Source organism: Aplidium turbinatum, chromosome 3, assembly GCF_918807975.1.
Source record: "Aplidium turbinatum chromosome 3, kaAplTurb1.1, whole genome shotgun sequence".
In the NCBI taxonomy this organism is placed as follows: domain Eukaryota; kingdom Metazoa; phylum Chordata; class Ascidiacea; order Aplousobranchia; family Polyclinidae; genus Aplidium; species Aplidium turbinatum.
In genome coordinates this window covers 25,951,045-25,972,067 of record NC_137474.1, presented here as the reverse complement: position 1 = coordinate 25,972,067, position 21,023 = coordinate 25,951,045, and the positions used below count along the sequence as shown (strand labels likewise).

At 41.2% G+C, this 21,023-nt stretch overlaps 1 protein-coding gene across 2 annotated transcripts in view; it reads right to left on the bottom strand.

The window, feature by feature from the left end:
* LOC145767597 (H(+)/Cl(-) exchange transporter 6-like) overlaps nucleotides 1-21,023 on the bottom strand; it is a 155,169-nt gene that overhangs the window by 55,234 nt on the left and 78,912 nt on the right. The gene's annotated exons all lie outside the window — the stretch shown is intronic.

Here is a 21,023-nt window from a genome sequence, read left to right as displayed (position 1 = left end):
ACTTTTCTATAATTCTCGAACTTAAGTTGTAACATTCTTATGTGCTGTAAACATAGTTTGAAAAGCTGGTGCACTCGTACAAACTGACCAGATGTTTCAATGTGCGTCCGTATGCTTACTGGAGAAATTCAATAAGAAATGTTCCACTGTTACTGTAGACCTACCTGTTTTGCAGGAGTAGCAAGGTAGCGATGAGATTCAGAGTGAAGTTGGGATATTGCTCAAAGTGCCTACAATCAATCGCTGGAACTCTGTGTTTGATGCTGTAGCAGGTTTGCTCACAGTATTTGACAGCCGAGAAAAACATGATGGGCTTCAACGAGCATGCAACAATCTTGGTTTAATAGCTTTTGCCAAAAGTGAGTGATGAATATTCGTTACTGATATTGCTACTGTATTTGCAAAAAAATTTATCGCTATGTGCAATGTTAGTGGCATATCTCAGTAGCTTGGCTATAAGTGAAAATTTGTTTGGTCTACGGTTCACCTCCGAGTGAGCGTCATGTGTTTAGTGCCCTGGCCCCCATGGAAAGGCATGTTGTGGTAGCTACCTCTGGTTGGCAACCAGAGTTTCAAATTTAGTTAACGGCTATAACCATACGAGGTCCGGCTAAAAAGAAACGAGACTGACGCCACAGACTGCGTAATACAAAAGTTTCACTCGAATCAATGCTTTCACAGAGTTTCATAACATCTGTTGAGTATTCGACAGATGTGTTGTCACAATGACATTGTTGCGTTTGTTTTTAGGGAGAGTTAAGTGAAGGTGGTAAAGTATCTGTTAACAATTTCCATTAAACTTTTTTATTGAATAAAGTGATTTTGTTTTCAATTTTGCAAAATGACAACTGAACAAAGAATCAACATCAAATTTGGTGTTAAACTTGTAAAAACTGCAACAGAGACTTTGAAGATGCTGCGTGAGGGTTATGGTGATTCTTGCATGTCGAGAGCAAGAGTGTTTTAATGGCACAAGCGATTGGTGGAGGGCAGGGAGGATGTGGATGATGATCCCAAATCAGGAAGGCCTTCCACTTCCAAGACAGATGCAAACATCGAAAAGATTCGTCAGTTGGTTCGCAGTGACCGCCGGATCACTATTCGAATTATGGCTGGTGAACTTGGACTTGATAAAGAAACAGTCAGAAGCATTTTGGTAGAAAAGTTGGGCATGCGAAAAGTGTGTGCCAAAATGGTTCCACGGCTCTTGGCACAAGAGTAGAAAGCTCGTCGTCTGAATGTGTGTCAAGACATTTTTGAAGAAATTGATGCAGATGAAACAATATTAGAAAGGGTCATCACAGGAGATGAATCGTGGATTTTTCAATACGATCCTGAGACAAAAAGACAGAGCCAGCAATGGAAAACTATGAATTCACCAATCAGCACACATCAAATCAATAGAAAAAAGGGAATTTGAAGAATGCTTCAGGGCATGGTCAAGAAGAATGACAAAGTGCGTGGAAGCCGATGGCGAATATTTTGAAGGTGACCGTTCGAGGTCACATTATAGTTGTACTTCGTATTCAAAGTGAACTTCACTTGCTATGGGTTTTAATAAACTTTAAAATTCACCAGTCTCGTTTCTTTTTAGCCGGACCTCGTATAATAGTTAATAAACAAGTCAAGCAGACTGCAATTATCTTAATTTCTACGAAAGTGAGTTAGGGTAATTGCTCGACAGTTTCACTAAAACTCTTTTGTCTGTTATTTCAGTTGATGTGGCTTTCCTGAAAGAACACCATTTGGTAATGCGACTAATATGCCAATATCTGGACATTCTGCAATCAGAAGAGAAGGGTATACTACTACCAACCTTGGGCATGACGCGGAAAAGACTACAAGAACTTCGGGACAGCAACAGGGTCGCTGTTTGCTTGCCATTACTTGCCCGATTGTTGGAATCTTTGGAAAACAGATTTGGTCATGTTTTTTCGTGATAGTGGCTGCCAGCTAGCTGCTGCGTTTCACCCACAATTCAGACTTTCTTGGCTTGACGAAGGTGAAGAAATTAAGACGGCTCTGTATCTCAGAATGGTTAACCTATTACAGAACCACAGAGGTGTATGCTCTTGCAATATATTACCCCTATCCCCTCCAGTGCTGCTGTTGAAAGGTGTACGGTCAATTGGTCGACAGGACAATTCGTCGACAGACATTTGGTTGACAGGACGTTTGGTCGACAGGACGTTTGGTCGACAGGACGTTAGGTCGAAGTAAAAAAAAATTGATGTTGTGCCTCTTCGTTCATTTTAGATACCCGTATAAACATATTGACACGCCCTACTGCTTATATGCGGAGTGTTCTGTGCATGTCGTTTTTTTATATTCGGTAGGCGGACGTTTTGGGTGTAGATTATGGATTTTTAGAAGCATTATTAGTAAGTGGACACTGGACAGCTAGCAGAGTGGTCGCTGTTTTGTAGTTTGGCAATAGCTACGAACAAAGTATCATCTTGCCCTTTATCATGTATTTTTCAACATGTACTTCATGCGAAGAAGAGTAGTTGTAGGTCAGTCCACACCCACTTTCTTGAAAAGTAACTGTAACCAGTTACTTTTTAAAATACGTTACCTGTAACTAGCTACTTTTTGAGCAAAGTAACTGGTGCCCACCAATGAATAGCTGTTTATTTGGTAATAAATTTCATACAAATATTGCCCTAAATGTGTCTCCAGAAAGCATTATAATCCATTATTTGAGTGTAATTTTGCAAAAAAATTCCGGGGGGGCATGCCCCCGGACCCCCCTAGAATACGCGTGCCTTCGGCACGCTCCAGCCCCCCACGAGTTCTATTGCTTCCCTTGCTCAACTGACCAGGATACGCCACTGCATGGAATCAAACATTATTAGGCTACTCCTCTGGTTATTGTCAAGACTGTTGAAGAAGTTTAAAAAGTATGTTTTTCTAGAATTGGACAATACCAATTTACATTGGATCCAAAACTCATTTGCAATGCAAAAACAAACTACCAAACACCTCTCTTTCAAATCTCTGGAAAAATTTGCAGATCTATCTTTTGATTCTAAGTTGTGGCTTGAATTTTCTGGAAAAAAGTTTCACACATTTTGGCTTAGCCTAACGTTAGAGCGGAATATTCACCATTACATGGCTTAGCAGTAACCACACTCCTGCCATTTGTCTCCACGTATATGTGCGTGTCAGTGTTTTCAACGTTGATAAAATACCGTTCTAGCATAAGTAACATTGGAACCGCCTTGAGACCAGCATTGACAAACATCGAGCCAAGGCTGGGCTTGCTTTGTAGCAGAGAACAGTCGCACCCATCACACTGAATAAATGTGTTTACTTTTTGGTTTTGTTTCCAGCAGGCTACAAGTAGTGACTTCGATTACGGATAGCTTGTTGTTAGTTTTTGTTTAAATTAAGCCTTTCAATAAATATCAAAAACGTATATTTTGCATTGTTTATCCTTTTAACCGTAAAGGGTCGTGGAAAATTTTGGCAGATTAGAATTTAGGATTTTTTAAGAAGGGGTCCCGAGCAAAAAACTTTGGGAAGCCCTGAACTAGTCTACACGTAGTTGGGTTAGTTCTCCTACCATCTGACCACATAGTCACTGAACATCAGTTAATAACCTAGGCCTAGCTTACCAGCACTCCACGTCTGAACAACGGCAGGCACTTCTCTAATTGTGATCAGTCAAATCAGTAAAACCATAGATATCTTAAATATAGATATGCAACTCAGCAATCGTGGAATTATCGTCACGCTCGACTGACTTTATGGACACAATCAACAATCAAGGTTGCCAGCTTGGCTAGCGTATCTATGGTAGGCTATTATTGTACGGTTTGGGCTTGGCGAGTGGAGGCTTTTGAGCTCCTTTGGAATATTTTGTTTGGCGTATATTTCAAGTTTTCACAGAATAGCCTACTATGAAAAATCAAGACAATAATCTTTCTTCACGTAGGTTATGCAACTTCTGTTTCATGATCGTTGGAACTACCATTTAAGCTTATTTCCAGTGACTCATTAAAGCTTGTTGTAGGCAGTTTACAAACCTGAGATAGAGGGGCGCCGGAACGATTTTAGGGTGAGATATACGGTAGCGATAATGCTGGGCAACTCGTTCGTTTTCCCGCTATTAGCCATGAAAGTCGAAATGTGAGACAGATAAATAATTGCAATAACTTGAACAAGAAACGAAAGGTAAATTTCACATTCATAGCATCACAATCTGCTGCTAAGTATAAAATGTGTCCACGGGATAATTTGTGTGGGCCTACTGTAGGCTATAGGCCCTATAATTTGGCTAAAAGCGAATAGCAGAAGTTGTTAGCCTATATTGCAAAATGTGCAGTAGCTTACATGACCTTAAAAGGGCACCATTGCCCCCCATCCAGAGAAAATTTGAAGGCAGGGGGCATCCTCCCCCCTGCTGAGACAGCTTCATTAGCATCACGGATCCAACCGCCAAACCAAGACAATTTTAATGTTTGGTACACACCATAACTAGGCTACCAAATGCTATAGCACAGCTTTCGGTAGCCAGCAGTAACTTTCATTTTGGTAACACTCAGTAGATTAATTGAATAAAACTTCAGCTTGTCCTGGAACTACAGCTCCAAAAAAGGTCTTTACCTACTTATCAATGGTTGACAGGCTTGTTGTTAGGCATTGTCGGAAATTTTCAAGCATTTTCAGGGGTTGTCAGGCATTGTATAGTAGCTACTTTTAGGCATTGTTTAGGATTTCCAGGCATTGTCGATCATTATCAGTGGTTGACGGGTTTGTTAGGCATTATAGAACATTTTCAGGCATTACCAAACATTTTCAGGGGTTGTCGAGGATTTTCAGGAGTTGTCAGGCATTGTAGAGTAGCTACTTTCAAGCATTGTTGGGAATTTCCAGGCATTGTCAAGGATTTCCAGGCATTGTTGATCAATATCAGTAGTTGACAGGTTTGGTAGTCATTATGGAACATTTTCAGGCATTGTCGAACATTTTCAGGGATTGTCGAACATTTGCAGGGGTTGTCAGGCATTTTCAGAGGTTGTCAGGCATTGTAGAGTAGCTACTTACAGGCATTGTCGGTAATTTCAAGGCATTGTCTAGGATTTAGGGGGAGGCAGAGGGTGCAGGTACCCCGGACCCCCGACTTTTAAAGGGCCCCCCTACGTGAAAAAAATGTAATTTTGTGTTATTTTTTTTCTTTTAGCTTTGGTGGTTTCTGCAAAATGCTGTGCAGTGCTGGATTGATGCTACTGTAGACGTCGAGGGGGTGTTTCGCGCCATAGGCGAATTTTTTTTCACGGGGGCCCCTGATCTAAAAGTGCCCCGGGCCCCCCATCAGTTAAATCCGGCGTTTTTTATCAGATTATAATCAAAATCAAATATCGTAGTCTGAAAGTGCCGCCCCCAGACGTGCCGCCCGGGGCGGTCCGCCCCTCCTTCTCCCCCTAGCTACGCCACTGATTGTCGGACATCTTCAGGCATTGTCTAGGATTTCCAGGCATTGTCGAACATATTCAGTGGTTGATAGGTTTGTTAGGCATTGTCGAACGTTTTCTTGGGTTGTCGATCATTACCAGGTTTTGACAGGTTTGTCAGGCATTGTCGATACTAATGATAGCCAGGTCATTTAAACGCTGCTGTGTTTGTGTATACCGTAAATACGTTTACAACCTACGCAAAATAGAAAGGGATCATTCTGCTGCGCATGCAGAGCTGGGAATAAAAATGCATGAAAATGTTCGACAATGCCTTACAAACGTGTCAAAAACCAATAATGATCGACAATGCCTGGAAATCCTAGACATGCTAGGAAATGCCCAACAATGCCTGAAAGTAGTTTAATCTAGAATGCCTGAATACCCCTGAAAATGCTAGACAACCCCTGAAAATGTTCGACAATGCCTGACAAACCCATCAACCACTAATAATGATCAACAATGCCTGGAAATCCTAGACAATGCCTGGAAATTCCCAACAATGCCTGAAAGTAGCTACTCTACAATGCCTGACAACCCCTGAAAATGCTCGACAATCCCTGAAAATGTTCCATAATGACTACCAAACCTGTCAAACACTGATAATGATCGACAATACCTGGAAATCCTAGACAATGCCTGAAAATTCCCAACAAATGTCTGAAAGTAGCTACTCTACAATGCCTGACAACCCCTGAAAATGTTCGGCAATGCCTGAAAATGTTCCATAATGACTGCTAAACCTGTCAAACACTGATATTGATCGACAATGCCTGGAAATCCTAGACAATGCCTGGAAATTCCCAACAATGCCTGAAAGTAGCTACTCTACAATGCCTGACAACCCCTGAAAATGCTCGACAACCCCTGAATATGTTCGATAATGCCTGAAAATGTTCGACAATGCCTCACAAGCCTGTCAACCACTGATAATGATCGACAATGCCTGTAAATCCTACACAATGCCTAAAAATTCCCAACAATGCCTGAAAGTAGTTAGCCTACTCTACAATACCTGAAACCCCTGAAAATGTTCGACAACCCCTGAAAATGCTCCACAACCCCCCAAAAAGCCGACAATGCCCGACAATGCCTACAATGCCAGACAATGGGTATTTAGAGGTACCCTCTGTGACTGTGATTTGTTTTCAATCGCCAGAATCTCCATAAAGCAGTCCATGCGGAACGAGAATGTGACGTCATCACAAGCAATCCATACGTCAACTTGAAAACGAAGAAAGTTTTATTTAAACAAAAACCAAAAAAATATATTAAAAATAAAGTTGTTTTGCTGTGCCAAGTTTGAAGTCAATGCATACAGCCATAGCTACGCTGTTAGCCTTCAAACATCGTTACGCACCACTGAGTTGCATATCTATATATAAGATATCTATGGTAAAACCATGCTAGATGGATTGACCTTTGAACCCAAACGCAGAAAAAACACTTGGTGCAGTAGTGATTTATTTTAACAGCTGATCCAGCTGACAAGGACGGTATTGTATCCGGTTTAATCCAGTCCATATCGCATGATTTTTTATCTACAATTTAGTCATCAAGGTTTTCCATACTTTTTCAATACCACGAGGAGGTTTCACGAAATTCCCTACCTTTTCCCGGTCTGGAAAACAGGTTTTCAAATTCCCTACTTTTTCCCTACTTTCCCGACTGCGTGGGAACCCTGTGTACCAAATTAATTGTAATTTTTCTTCTTTTTTTTGGTGGGGGAGCCCCCCCAAACCACCCGCTGTTTTTCTCCTCTTGCAAAGGATTTTGCGGTTTACAGAAAAATCCCTAATGCGTAATTGCGCAGTTGGGGAAATTCGTGGATACAACAAATCTTTCAAATTGCCTGTTTATTTTGGAACAAATTTACTTACATTTGGCATGGTTAGCTCCTGCATACCTACTGATTATTTTCAGATGATTTCATTCAAAAAAAAAAAAACTTGGCGTAATGGATCCCAAAAACGATGTTGGCCCAAAGGACAAAATAAATTACTGCGGGATCCGCAATTTTCCTAATTCTTATTTATTTAGTGAAGAAGTATCAATCCAAACATTTTAAAGACTTTAGAACACAATAGCAGTGATGACATTACTCATCAATGCCATTACATAACGCAGCAGTTGACATGCAAAATTTATTAAACAATTTAAAATCAACAACACAGCAGAAGAAACACAAAGAAATTTAAAATGATATGACAAAAGTCTTCCAATATCTTGATTCGCTCTGCGTTACTAAAACTCATCAAACTAACTAACTCTACCAGGCTTAAACAACTTTAGATGTGAAACCAAGTCTTTCACGCCAAATTTAAAAAGCTAACCACTCGCCTACCTCTCTTGCTAACGAATTTACACCAGCTTTCAATATTCAGACATTTGTAAATTTGCCTCCAGCTCTGAACACCCCCACACAAGCCTGTATAATATACATGTTTAAATAAGTTTCTACATTCTCCAATGCATATATCTGAATTATGTCTGCATCCTAGGAAAAGAGCACTCTTCATTACACTTACTTACCTTTTTCATGACCTGAGGAAACCCGATATGCTAAAAGCATGGTCACTTAACAAATCTTGCGCAATCTTAAACTATCCCGAACCTCAAAACTTATTATTTCTATCTAGCAGTTGCTTTTTTTGAACTTTTATTTGTCACATGGCGCTAGAGCAGCGTTTCTCAAAGTGGGCAAAAAAATCAAAGGGGGCGATCGGGGGGCGAAAACACTCGAAGGGGCAAATTTATCAAACCACCAATAACAGTCCAACGCGTAAGCCATTCACTGCCAATGGATGAATCCAATTTGATTGACAATGTATCGCTGCTGCTTGGATATGTGCGTTTTGTTAGAAATGATTTTTGCGCTCAGTCTTCCTACAGATATTCGGACATCAAACATCTTCAATGCACTGAAAAACGTCTACAAAGAGAAGGGGATTCCACTGAAGAATATTCTACAATGCGCAACTGATGGTGCTCCAGCAATGGTTGGAAAGCATCGAGGGTTTAATGCACTGAAGAAAAGAGAAATTCCTGGACTTACTGCAATACATTGTGTAATTCACTGTCAGCATTTGGTTGCCCGTAATCTCAGGCCAGAACTGCATGAATTACTGAATATTGTGATAAAATGCGTCAACTAGATAAAAGCGCATGCTCTCAACGGCATATTATTTCATTCACTTTGTTGCCAAAATGATGAACAATTTGAACGTCTTTTATTGCATACCGCAGTAAGATGGCTTTCAAAAGGTGCTTGTTTGAGCCGCTTTCATGCCCTTTTTATTTCAGTTATCGAATTCCTATCAAGCACTGATGCTACATTAGCTGAAGGTGTGGCAGACAATTTCAATGCCATAAACAAAGTAAACAAAAAGCTTCAGGGAAAAATGCTAACTTATCAAGTGCAAAAGCGTAATTACCTCATTCATTGCAAAGCTATCTTTATTCACACAAAATTTGAGTCGAAACGTCTCCTCAGTTTCCCAATTTGAGCGAGAATGTTATTACAGAAGAACAAGTTCGGCAAAAATACTGCGAGACATGAAACTTCGCTTTGTAGATCTCGTGGACCTACATGTTCCAAACTGGGTGGTACAAACATTTTCTATCGAACCAACAGACATAGAAGTGGGACTTCAAGAGCAGTTCATTGATATGCAACCAGATGATGTGTTAAGAGTGAAATTCAGAAATGATCGATACGATTTGTTTTGGTACCAGGTTGCTGGCAAATATGAGCTTATCTGGAAAGAAGCTAGAATGTGGATTTTGTCGTTTCCTACTTCATATCTGGTTGTAAAGGGGTTTTCGGCTGTGACATTGATGCTTTCAAAGCAAAGAAATCGCTTGCTAGTTCATAAACGGGGTGATCTTCGACTCTATCTTACAAAGATGTAGCCAAACATTTCAAAACTTTGTAAAAGTCGCCAAACTCATCCATCGCATTGAACATATCATGTTAATGTCAATTTTAAATTCCCAAAACTAAATTGGGTGCACGTCTTTTAGGCGCTGACAGTTAGGCGCTGGTCTAATAGGCGCGCACACTGTGGCGTCTGGATATTTAGGTGCAGAGCACTGTGGCGCCCGGTCATTTAGGTGCTATTCCTAGTAAAGTCTGTAGATTGTATCAGCTTGGCAGGTAGGGGCGTAGGGCAATGCTTTTCACACAAAATATTATATTGAACAGGAAAAAAATTTGTTTTGTTAATGCGTGTGCGTGGTTGGTCATGGCTTCAGTGAGTGAAGTTGCTGAGTAATGCTGAGTGGCAGCGCTGAGTAATAGTGTATTCAGGTAGACTATTTTTCAACATAAATGCTTTTCTTGACTAGGTCAATAGTAAACCAGTGCTTGTTTGTTAAATGACTTTCAAAATGTTTAAAAGAGCACAACTTTGATTAATTAATGCTATAGTGTGTACAAACTTGAGATGTCCAAAGCGGTTAAGCTATAGCCTGAAAAACTGTAGCCTACATTAAAAACTATTAGATAGATTTTCCTATTAGTTTACATGTAATGTTTTAGTTTACATGTAATAAAATTTTAACCACCCGCTTCAATATAGGCCACGGCATGATATTTTTTTTACTGATGTTTAGTGTAGTTATTATTTGACTCTTTCGCAACCACCAAGGTCAAGACGTTTAATCTACATAGTACCAGACATTTTTCACACAAATCTGTTGTATTTACGCCGTAAAAACATCTCATGTGATCGACATAGACGCACAATCTTGACATCAAATGAAAGCATACATCTTCAGCTATCCGAAGATGCAAAGCTTTGCAATAAAATTTAAAACATTCAATGTACAACTAGCAACTTTCCACACGGTATTTTTTCTAATTTCTAAAAAAATTAAAAATTGGCAGAAAAGTGTAGCCTACTTCATTATAATCCTTACTACCCAAGCATGATACAATAATATGAAAATATATGTAGTTTAATCGAATTCCAAAACAATTCTGCACATGAGAAAATTTTTATCTGCCATCATTTACATTTTTTTTTGCTTGAAATAGGCTACCTTTCAACCTTGGACGTAGGGATACTTGGGGATACTTCCTTGGTCATCATGGCAAAAATCCCAAGACGTGTGTATACGTCCGTGGTCGCGAAAGAGTTAACTAAAAATGAACTCAATAATGTTCGGAAGCTTGAATGATTTATTGATAAAGCTTTCACCAACGCAAACCTGGACTAACAACAAATAAAACAGTAATAAATCAATAAAACAACAATATATTTTTCTGTTCAATATAACATTTTGTGTGAAAAGCATTGCCGGTTTAAGCAGCTTCACTCACTGAAGTCAGGATATAATTTTCTGGCAAGCTGATACAATCTACAGACTTTACTAGAAATAGCACCTAAATGACCGGGCGCCACAGTGCTCCGCACCTAAATATCCAGACGCCACAGTGTGCGCGCCTATTAGACCAGCGCCTAACTGTCAGCGCCTAAAAGACTTGCTCCCACTAAATTTGTCTATCACTCTACTATCAATGTTCATTTTACCTTAAAGAATTAGGGGGGAAAATTTTATTTTAATAACGAAAAGGGGGCAATGGACTAAAAAAATTTAAAAAACACTGCGCTAGAGTATTACTTCCTGATTCCATTGATGTTTCACTGGTCATTATAGAATCATCAGAAGAGAATTTACGGCAAAGTTAGTGCAGACAATCAGAAACTTTTCAATTTGATTTGGGAAAGTTTTTTGGGCCTAGGTCAAACATTTGCTGATTGCTGAAATCTGAAAAGCAGTTTTGGATTAATTTTTAGTGCAGAAATAGGATAGCTACCTTCTTACCTGTGCCATTTAAGTTTTCGAGTTTAAACAAACATCAGCCTGTTTATTTTGAATTTTGTGTTTTGGGCTATTTCACTAAATATTCGTGGTTAGGGAAATAATTAATATCATTCTCAAATAGATAAATATTTAGGAAAAACAAGTTTTACTCAATGTGTCCGCCATTTGCGTCGATAACAAGTCGAAGACGCTTCAAAAAGGACCTGCAAAAGTCATGAATAATTTTTTGAGGTATTTTGGTCCATTCTTTTATCAGATTAGCCTTCAGCGCTTCCAAACTTTGGTGGTGTTTAGTAGAAACCTTACCCTCCAGGTAAGACCAGATGCCAAAGTCTAGGGGGTTCAGGTCTGGGACGAAAGAAGCTATTCTTCTTTTGAAATAAAGAACGGCACATTGGGTGAAAGCCAGTTTTGCATTCTCTTAGCTCCATGTGAAGGGGCAGAATCTTGTTGGAATGACCAATTACGTTATTTGAAGTGATTCTTTGCCTGGCAACAATGAACCCTCAAGAATATCATGTCGGTATTTTTTTTGGTTCAACTTCACTCCTTGGTCCACAAAAATCAATGGACTCCTTCCTGATTCGTTGACTGCGGCTCACACCATCATTGATGCCGCCCCTTGTACCGCTACACGCCTACACGGCTGACTGACACAATGTATTGCCCCCCCCCCCCCCCCCCTAATAAGCTTTCTAAATACGCCACTGCTTCTGATCATCTCGGTTATGGGTGAAACATGGTGTAAAGCTTGTTAGAGGAATAGTTGCTTTGTTGCTATATTTGCTTTGTTATCCTATAAACGTGCCTGAAATGCGTGCATATTAAAAGTAAAAGGTAAAGGGGGGTCCCATACTTGATTCAAGTGTCGGGTATGAGAAGATAAGGTTCTCATTGTACTAAGCCTTCGGCACTAAAGAGAGTAGGGTGGCCAGTTCCTTTCTCTCGGCCACCTTTACTTCAGCAACTACGCCCACCCAATTTATTACACCCTGGGTAGAGGTGAGCGGTGTTTTCAACAACCAGCTGAAGCCGAGAGTCGAACCAGGTTTGCATAATTGGAAAGCCAACGCCTTATCCGTTGCACCATCCCACCATATTAAAAGTAGCCTACTGAATAAAGCTGGTTATTTGGTTGCGTGTTGTAAAGTTGCGTGTTTTATTGATTTTGCAAATTTTTCAACTTCCTTGCGCAAGGTGCACGGTCGTTTGGTCGACAGACATTTGGTCGACAGGACGTTTGGTCGACAAGACATTTGGTCGACAGGACGTTAGGTCGACAGAACGATTCATTTTTGGGTTAGAGTTAGGGTTAGGGTCAGGGTTAGATTAGGGTTATGGTTAGTTAACTAACCCTAACCCTAAAATAAATCGTTCTGTCGACCTAACGTCCTGTCGACCAAACGTCCTGTCGACCAAATGTCTGTCGACCAAACGTCCTGTCGACCAAATGACCGGGTACCCTTGCGCAAGTTGTAAATGTTGAAATAATGTCTTGAAGTTTGAAAGACATTGTTTTCTTACCAATTGTAACAACCTGGTGCCCTGTACAAATCAAACTTACGATATGAGAAAATTAAAAACACCCTAGCCTACATCACAAGAAAAATATCCCGAAAGTCATGTGTTTATGAATGCAGCTTTATATTGAAAAGGTAGGCCTACTGAAATGGATACTGTACAAATGAAATTTTATTCTAAGCCTTTGCTAAGGCCAAGTCTTTGCTCCAAGAAGTTTTTTTCTGGTCTGTAGGCTAAATAAATGGCATATAGGCTAATAAAATATGCCTTTGACAAGTAGGATGCTGCACAAACAATCCAGATATATTGTACTGCATGAGGCAACACAGAGGACCAACGCATTCTGCGATAGACACAGCGCTATATAAAAACAAGCATTATTATTATTATTACTTTGACATGAAGCTGGGTGATCAAGATAAGTCCTGGGTTCCTCCTAAAGTATGCAAACATTGCACTCAAACCCGTTTCTGGGCTCAAGGCTAAGAAGTTCAGAGTGCCATGGCATAAAGAGAGCCGTGGAATCACCATTAAAATTGATACTTCTGTACGGTGAGCAATTGAGCATGTTCGAAGGAAGTTGGAACATCATGTTTACATGGAGTGTGCAAGGCAGTCATTGCGTGGACGTTGCTATTTCTGTTTTTTGTTTGCCCTCTCTTGTTTCAAGTGGTGATTTGCTTGAAACAATAGGACAACGGGCATGACTAAGAGTAACCTCCATACCTTCAGTAATGTTTTTGAGCAAGGTCAAGCTTTTTCCACAAAACCATTTTTACCACCTACTGTAGTAGTTAAAGATTTAGTTATCAAAAGTGATAGCTGAAATCTTGGCTAACTCAAAAACTAGAGCCAATTCGATAAAACTTAGTGCATTTTCAGAATCAGGGACCTCGAAATACCTTAAAATGACTCTCACATGTCCTGCCTTTATACAAAAAATTTTTGTTGGCCTGTGAAAATCGATAAACATCGTCAAATGATTCAAGAAACTGAAAGCAGTAGATATTTACTACAGTGAACGGTGCACAAAGAAAATCATGTCTGAAATGTGGTAGAATTCGACATTTTGAGAGTAATACACGTGTCAGTGTTCATGGAGCTGCTAATTAAACCACTTTGCTTGCTACAAGTTTGTGTTACTGCCTCTTATTGTGTCCATTAAGATGCTAGAGTGCATTAGAAGATAGCGAGTGAGCAGTTTCAGGGATAAGCAAAAATTCGATATTTTGAAAAAATTCAAACCAAGTGAACCAGGGTCAAATGTTAATATTTTTTTGTGAAATTTGGTATAGGAGATACATTTACCAAAAGGAACAATATTACAAACTGACGAAAAAAATTTTTCGAGATTTTGCGCCAGCCTAATGTTAACGTTAGCAAACTTCCAAGACCTGAAACAAATCTATCACAGAACCTTGTAGGCACTGTAGCCTCTTATAGGACAGTTGCTTACAAACGACAGCTTTTAACGAAAACCGATTAAAGTTTGTATTTACAGAAAATATTTCGTTTGTGCTGTAGGCTACTTAGAACTGCAACTTATGCCAAAGCTGAACAGAAGCTAAATCAGGGACATACACTTGAAACCAGCCATTGAACCACAATCAATGAAGCCTCTGACACGCATGTCTCGCTCTAACCCCTTAATACTTGTTCCTGTGTATGTGTCACTGAAAAACTGAACCTCCCTAGCAGATGTTCTACATACATTTGTTAATATATATATATGTAGCTACTCCTTTGAACTTAATAGGTAGGTTGCTCAAACATCTGATAAAATACATGGCATCAATAATTAAGACATCCACAGACTTAGGTGCTGTAGCCTACTTTCGACCTTTCCTCCTATTTGTGAAAAAGTGTAGACTTTGAAGTAGAACTCATTAAATCATCGACATTTCCAAGGCACAAAGGGACCGAAGGAATACTTGAAGACAATTGGTAACTCAATATGAGTTGTCACAGCAAGAAAAAGTAGTCGCCCAAACAGGTCTCTTGTCCCTTTCACTTCTATTATTTTCTTTCTTTCCTTAATCACCACCTTTGCTTTTTCAACATCATAAGAGAAGTTTTTTGACTACTTTCCTGTGGATTGGTGACTCAAACCTGGAGGTGGATATCAAGCAATTTATCTTGAACTCAGAGTACATCTTCTCGCCAATCCTCTGCACTTGCAGAAGCTAACTTGTGACTTCCTCAGATGCAGATTTTCCACTTCCAATAGAATACAAAACATCATTCTCAACAGGATCTGCAAATGGATTCATAGTTGTGTCCACAACACTGAGGATTTTTTTTCAAATCTGATGTATCTCTCTTGACTCTTGAAGATTTCAGCTCTTGAGCAGGTTCTTCAAGTTGAGCTTATCCTGCTTTCATCATCAAGCTTCCAACAACAGCACTTCTTGTTGCTCTAAGAATATTCCATCTCTTACATGCACCAAAATTAAGTGTCATCGATGCTATCCCTGTCAGTGTTGATGCAGCATCTGCATTTACGGTCTGTTCCAAGGTAAGATCAACATAACATCGACTGAATGCTTTTGATCTTCGTCTGATGCTTAAAGATGCAACTGATCTTTCAAACCAGGGTGAGTGTTCTCAATGTTTAGCAGCTTCATTACATACAGGGTGATCCATTTGGCGTAGTTGTGGTGACCAGTTGCAAAGAACAGGGGAATCATCTTGTCAGAGAATAAGTGAACAAATCAGTTACTGATCCTCACAGCTCTTGTGAACATTTGGTAGAGCTCCATCAACTTGCAATACTGCATCCAAAACAGAGCTGTAGCTCCATGTTTGCCATTCAATGTATCATTTGTGAATTTCTCATAGGCTGAGAGAAAGTTTATGTATGCTTCATGACTCTCAGTTTCGTTCATCAGGCCAGGTGAAGGGTTGTTGAGAAGTAGCTGAAGAAGATTCATCACAGGAACAATGGATGTGTCAGCTTGAAAGAGGAACATTTCCAGATGCATTATTCTGAAAGCGACTGCAAAGAGGGGATGAAGTCTCTTTGCTGGATTGTAAAATATTCCTTTCAAAAGACCATTTAGTGAGCCTAATGCAGGTACTCCACTTTCCACTAGAATGTGGTCACCACCAGAACCAGAATAGATGTATCCCAAGCACTTGAAATATGGTAACTTGATGTGGAAGGTAAGGAATATCACAATCTTGAACGTATAGAGTTCTACGCTTCAGACAAGCTTGGCAGTTGATGGCATCCCACTCTGTTTAACAGCAGATGATCTTGTCCCTTTTTCCTTCTTTACTGGTGCTTGATAATGAAAATCTGTGTCTTCAGAGTTGCATGCAAATGTGGTTACAGATTCACCTTCATCCTCAGCTGCGTGTGAACCACATTCTGTTTTGTCAGACAGCTTTCTGTCTTTCACTGTCCCAGTTCTTTCCCTACAAACATTTTGATAAGCCATACTGAGGGTGTCGTGAAGAGAGGTGCTTTCATCCAATGAAACGGTAACATCCAATGTTTCAGTCAATTTATCATAATTGTCAAAAGCTGTTTTGTTGTCTCCCTATCAATAACAAAACCTAAACATTGTATGTATTGTAGCCTATATATTACTGTTTTATGTCACTTTTGTGTTTTGTTTTTTGATAAGTAAACAATTGATTGATTGAAGCCAGTCCGGATAATAAATTTGCAATATTGAGTAGTCCATCAGATGTAGCAAAATTCCTATTTGCGATATTTGATATTTATTTCAAAACATACCGCCGGTTTTTATGAAAGAGAGGTTCAAGTGGAAAATTGTCAATTATTACATCATACTGAAGGAGACTAAATGAAAAGAAAGTTCAGTTCAGTTTATTTTTTGTTTTGTTGGCGAAAAAGAAAGACACAAAAGGGTCATTCCATGCCAAACGCCCTGAAATTTTGAAACTTCCCAGTTTGACCCTCCAAATTTGCTGAAAATCGGACAAAAGGTTGGATAACATGATTGAGCTAAAAATTGAAAATTTTAGCTCAAAATCTATTGTACTTTTCAAATTATGACATTTTTAAATTGGGTACATCCCTGCGCTGATGGGCGCTCGGTCATTTTCGGCCATTTTTAAACAAGCATATATCTCTCATTGCAAATTTAATCTATTTATACTTTATTTCTGGCAAAATGAGACACTTGTAGGTATATTACATGAATCCAGTTTCAAAATTATATTGTCTCAAAGCATTTTGAAAATATGGAGGCCCAAAGTGTCCCCATTTTGATGCAAAGACAAATTTTGGACCATATTAAAAAAGCTTCTTCGTCGTCTGAGCTGTTCTTCTGGACTATATGTTTGGGCATGATGTCATCAGCCACTCGACAGTCTCGTCATCCAGGGCCTTCAGTCCAGGCGCTCCATGTGGTGGTTGATGGATTGGGCAGTCATGGACGACATGATCTACTGTCTGGTCTGTGGCGCCACACTCGCATCCCGGTGAGGGAGCCAGGCCCCATTTGCACATGTCTGAACGAAAGCGACCGACGCCGGTTCGTAGGCGGTTAAGCCGGACCCACGCAAGTCTTGCGAGGGACATTCCCGGAGGATGGGGATCGACGTCGGGTAGGAAATCACGGAGTCGGGAAGTGTTGTTTTGCCACTCCATGTTCCATGTGTAGTTCGTCCAGTGTGCCGCACTTATTCCAAGATCTTCAACGTTGTTCAGAAGCTGTCGTGCGGCGGGCACAAATGGGCGTCTTGATTTCAGTCGCTGCTGTCCTCCAGGTAGGCGCTGGAATGTACTGTGGAGGAGGTGGTCGGGGTCCAGTGCGCGACGAGCAAGGGAAATCATGGCTCCTTTACGACGAAGCTCAGCAGGTTGGATGCCTGCAAGGATGGGAAGGCAATCCGTTGGAGTGGGACGCAGGCATCCAGTCACAGTGCGTAGTGCGTCATTGATGGCGGTGTCAATGTGGCGGGTGTGAGAGCTGCGGCACCACACCGGTGCGCAGTACTCAGCGGTAGAATGGATAAGGGCCAAGGTGGCTGTGCGAAGGGTTTTCGCATCAGCTCCCCAGCCGGAACCCGCCAGCCGCCTCAAAAGTGCAACGTGCGCAGATAGTTTTTTGCGCAGTGACTCCAGGTGTCGTCGGTACGTGAGTGACCTGTCCAGGGTTACGCCTAGGTAGGTGGGTTCGGCGCAGTAGGGTAGGTGTTCGTCATCGGTGGTAATGTTGATCTCACGTTTTGCTTCCTTGTTGTTTAGGTGGAAGGCCGCCGACACTGTCTTTGCCTTGCTGAGCTGTAGCTTCCATTTTTGGAGATATGTTGATATAGTTGACATGTCCCGGCTTAGGTTCCTCTCCATTGACTGCCAATCTCCGGCTGGATGCAGGAGAGCCAGATCGTCTGCATAAGCATACTTCCTGGAGATGGTGTCAGGCAGGTCATAGATGTAAGTGTTAAAGAGGAGGGGAGCCAGGACAGAGCCCTGTGGGACGCCGTTCCTGAGTCGACGTAGTCTACTTCGTCGGCCGCTACCGGTGGAAAGGGTAAAGCTGCGGTTTTGCACAAGTTCCATAATCATATGGACCATGTGCCTGTCAGGAAGGAGACGGAGTAGTTTGCAGGTAAGGCCGCTGTGCCATACAGTGTGGTAGGCAGCCGTGAGATCGACAAACACGGCGCCAGCCTTCTTTTTTGCCGAGAAGCTGTCCTCGATGTCTTGGGTCATCAGAGTGACCTGGTCTACAGTTGATCTTCCGTGGCGAAAGCCGGCTTGTTCCCGAGGGAGCTGAGGGTCTATTATCGGTTCGACACGGGCGTAGATAAGTCTTTCGAGTATCTTGAAGGGGATACAGAGCAGAGAGATGGGGCGATAGCTCTTTGGATCCCCTGGGGGCTTCTTCGGCTTTGGGACTGCAACCACTAGGGCTCTTCTCCAGATTTTTGGGATGCGCAGGTGACGCAAGCAGCAGGAAAGGAAGTCTTTTAACCAGGACCTCATACAGGGGGCAGCTTGGAGTATTAGTTCCGGGCATAGGTGGTCAAGGCCCGGGGATTTGCCTGGCTTTAGGTGCTGGAGGGCGGAGGCAAATTCTTCTGGGGTAAACTCACCAGAGATGTTGCCCTCGACAGGTGTTGGGACCTTCCAGAGGTCCGTCATTTCCTTGAGGACGGACTTGTCTGATTCACGGTCTCTCGTTCTGTGCACTCCATTTTTCACAAGTTGTGAGGCGATGGCATTTGCTGAAATGGGGCATTGGCGACGAGAGGCACGTGATCTGCCAGTGAGGTTGTTGAGTGTACTCCAAGCTGTGCGGCTGGAGTGCGTGAAGTCGATTGAGTCTATGGCTTCTGTCCAGCGCTTCTTCCTCTTTGAATCCAATCTTGCCAGCAGGGCTGTTGCTGAGTTGGTGGTGGCAGTACCCTGGGGGGAACGGAGGAAGTCGCGGTAAAGCCTGTCGCACTCCACATCCCAGCAAGGTATGTAGTTTTTCCGTCGACCTCGCGGGATGGAGTCTTTTGCCGCAGATATGATTGCATCACAGAAGTCCTGGTAGGCTTCATCCACTTTGATGGTGTGTGGGGGTGGGAGGTACTGCGTAGCTTCGTTTGTGAGGAAGCTGTAGTATTCCCAATCGGCCTTTCTGAAGTTCCATCGCTTGACAGGCTTGCTCGGAATAGGTGTGGCAAGCAAGGGGGCCGTGATTAGCGAGGGTCGGTGTTGAGACCTTGGGAACTTCTCTAACACACGTCTGTCCGGCTGGCGATCATCGGGGTCATCACTTGCGAAAGCCAGGTCGTGGGTTCGTGCCAGTGTTCCAACGACCGGAGTGGAAGCTCGGTGCGCCCTTAGGATCGTATAAGAGGGCGAGGTTGTTGTTGGTTGCCCAAGCGGCCAGACTATCTCCGTCGTTGTTGATGGAGTTGTACCCCCAGTCAGTGTGGTGGCAGTTAAAATCGCCAGCGTAGAGGCTGGGGTGGGGGAACAGCCCATTAAAAAAGCTGTAGCTTCCATACAAAACATAGCATTGCTCTCAAATTTATCCTGGAGGCTCCCCTCCTACTGGATTACAACTACATTGAATTTGGAAAGAAACACTGCTTTCATTAAAAAGTTATTTCACGTCAAAATATGGACCAGCAGCAAATTTTGCTAAAATACGCCTTCTTGTGGTGAAAAAATGACCCCGTCAGACACTGTTTTGAAAAAAATTTTTTTTTCATCTCAAAGAGATATTCATGAGGAACTCATCTTTTGAGTTTCAACTTTGTTCCGCAACTATTAAGGGGTGAGATGCAGTGATGTTTAACCCCTCTTAATATCCATTTTAAGCAATGAGAAAAACATGAACATTCACTTTTAAGTTAGCCAATTGCACTTGTTGTATCGTAAATGACATAAACAACTACAGCACATTGTACAAAGAAAGCAAAGAACATTCAACCTAAAATGACTGGTTGCCTAATATGCTACTGGAATTTGACTTTCTTGTAAATGTAAAACTTGTAAATGTGTTTGCATGTTAATTTTCCTCCATGTTTGGGTCTTCACAACTTTTAATCTAAAGCATTTACAAAACTGAAATTTGGTATTCTGAGTAAGAAGCAGCCCTAGTTTTCATATCAACCATCAAAATTGCCAATTTCAAATTAGTTTTAGAGATAGAACGTTTCAAAAATTGAAATTGTTTACATTTGAAATTTTTTTAGCAATTTTTGATGTCCGCTATCTCCCAAACCAATAGTCACAGAACTACCATTTTGCATATCATTAATCTATACTAGTTGGTAATTAACCCTCATGAGACTGACACCAAACAAAAGTGAAATTATTGAAGTTTGGAGGGTGCAAAGATGAAGCCCAAGCAAAAAAAAACTCAAAATGCGCCATCTTGTCGTTAATATTTGACACTGTGGACAGTCATTCAAAAGTCGAAACTTTCAGGAAAAAATCTTCTTTGCCTAAGCTATAGACAGTTCAAGTTTGAAATATGTAACTTAACTCCTTTAATAGTAAATGCAGCTGTGAAATCATGAGCTTGATCATCACATGCAAAAGTCTCGGGGGTGGGGGAGGTAGGGTGGCTCTTATTTGGCAAAAAATGAAAAATTTTCTGAAGACACCCTTTTAAATGGTGAGGTTGTCAGAAAAAATAACTCTTGCAAAAGTCTTGAAATTGATTTAGGGATGATCCTATTGGCCCTCCCCCCCTAAAGTTCTGCGCCCTCCCCAAAATACCATCTGCATATCTCAAA